General features: G+C 45.2%; 1 non-coding gene across 1 annotated transcript; it reads right to left on the bottom strand.

Annotated features, from left to right (window-relative positions):
* Window positions 1-1,834: 1,834 nt before the first annotated feature.
* LOC144711563 (small nucleolar RNA R71) lies at window positions 1,835-1,943 on the bottom strand. Its single transcript, XR_013583612.1, has one exon. It is a non-coding gene; the product is annotated as a small nucleolar RNA R71 (small nucleolar RNA).
* Between the last annotated feature and the right edge of the window lie 238 nt (window positions 1,944-2,181).

The following is a 2,181-nucleotide window of genomic DNA, read 5'->3' as shown; positions in this document are numbered from 1 at the left end:
AGTGAACATTCAGAAACAGGTTAAGAAGATCAAGGAAGAGAGGAGGATCAAGAGAAGCGGGCAAAAATTCGAAGTGGCAAAAATTACGAAAATGCCCTGGGCATGACTTAAGAGAAAACCTATAAATACTCTCTTGAGAGAGGAGTTTAGGTTGTTCAGAATTTTCTCTAAGGAAACTAGGGCTTGGAGAAGAAGATTTCTGCACCCTCCAGGAGCTGATGAGCTTTTGGAGTTGGAGAGGAAGAACAGACTGAAGATAGCTTGGATTGAAGAACCACGCCTCGCCGCAAGGACGTGACACCCGACGCGGGGAAATCTCAAGCTTCAGCCCTGTAATCCCTCTCTTCTCAGACAATTTTGGTTGGGTTGGAAGAGTCACAAGATCTTCCAATGTTTTCCAACTGAGGATTGTTCCGTTTTAGATTTGATTTCAGTTGAACTTTGTTTCTTTCTTGTTCTGATCATCCTCCCCAAACCTCCCCAAAAATCCCTTTGATATAGCAGAACCACTGCGCGCAGCAGCACCGCCGCGTGCAGCAGCACCGCCGCGCGCAGCAGCACCGCCGCGCGCAGCAACGCCGCCACACGCAGCGCCGCGCAGCCACGCCAAGACGCAACAGCGCTGCTGCGACAGCGCCAGCGCGCGCCGCCAAGAGCAGCGCGCCGCGCGCAGCCACGCCAAGACGCAACAGCGCTGCCAAGACGCAGCAGCGCGCGCAGCAGCGCCACGCCGCAGCCACGCCGCGCGCGACAGCGCCGCTGCACGCAAACATCTTGCGCGCAGGTACCCTGCACGGAAGGTGTTTGATCCTTTGCCCCCAAGGGCAAAGGTACTGTCTACAGAGAACTTCTCTGTAGACAGCCTCTATTAAGTTAAATCTTTAACTTAATCAGAGCAATAACAGTTAAATCTTTCGACTAAACTGGGAATTAAAGAGGAATTCTGTGATTTTCCTGAGGATCATTTAACAGAGTTTAATATTTATTTTAAATTGATAAGTGACATATCTATTGAATAAAGAAGGAAATTTCCGCTGTTTTCTCCTGCTCCCTGTGGATCGACCCTCACTCGCCTTACGCAGTGAGGTTTATAAATTTGTTGCATAAGCTCTGAACCTCACACGTCTGAACTGCTAAATAACCAGTAAAAAACACATAAAATCTGAGCTTATCAACTGGCGCCGCTGCCGGGGAGCACGGTATTACAGTAGAAATTATTATTATTTTTTCTGAATCTACAGTTATCTCTCTAAATCTACAGTCATTTTTGTTAATTTTTCTAGAGCTGCAGGACTTGATAATCCTCAGCTCATTGTTATTCTAACCGTTTGCTGTAGATTTATGGTAGTAGCACGCTCAGGAGCTGGTGAAAAGTCTGCAGAGAAAGACATTACAGACGCCACTCCGGATTCTACAGTGACAGAACCATAAATTCAGCAGAGAAATATGGCTGAAGAGATGCACCAGCAGAATGAGAGGAGGAGGACTATGCTGGATAGGTCCACACCGTCGGGAAGCTTGCGTCAAACCGATGTAAATCTGAACATCGGTGAAGGTATTTCCTTTCGATATGACAATGCATTAATTCATTCCTTACTTGAATTTAATGGACTGCCTGCTCAAAACCCATTAGAATTCCTTGATGATTTCCACATTAGGTGTTCATCTCAAAACGTTCCAGGGATATCTACAGAAATTTTAAAAATGAAATATTTTCTTCTAACCTTAAAAGATAAAGCATTTTCCTGGTACCGCAATTTAGGAATCACTTTTAATTCATGGGAAGAGATGCAAGGAAAATTTCTGCAGAAATTTTACCCTCTCTCCAAAACTAACTTTTATAGAAGGGAAATTCACAACTTCCATCCTCATGATGGTGAGACATTTAGTGAATCATGGGAGAGGTTCAATGATCTGTTGAGGAAGTGCCCTCACCATGGAATTGAACAATGTCAACTAGCTCAGATATTTTATGAGTCTCTCTCTGATTTTATGAAAAACAAGGTAAACCTCGCCACGGGTGGAACGTTTTATACCGCATATGAGGACGAAGTTTTTGATATTCTGGAGAGAGTTGCAGAAACTGATTTGCAGGAGATTGGAGCCAATCAGAATGGGAGGAATGTGTAGCCCAAGAGAGCAGGAGTTCTGCAGGTCAACGCCAAGGAGGGAGAGCTACAA

The sequence above is a fragment of the Wolffia australiana genome, chromosome 13 (genome assembly GCF_029677425.1).
Source record: "Wolffia australiana isolate 7733 chromosome 13, ASM2967742v1".
In the NCBI taxonomy this organism is placed as follows: domain Eukaryota; kingdom Viridiplantae; phylum Streptophyta; class Magnoliopsida; order Alismatales; family Araceae; genus Wolffia; species Wolffia australiana.
The sequence above is the reverse complement of the archived record's forward strand: the minus strand, read 5'-3'. Positions and strand labels throughout refer to the sequence as shown.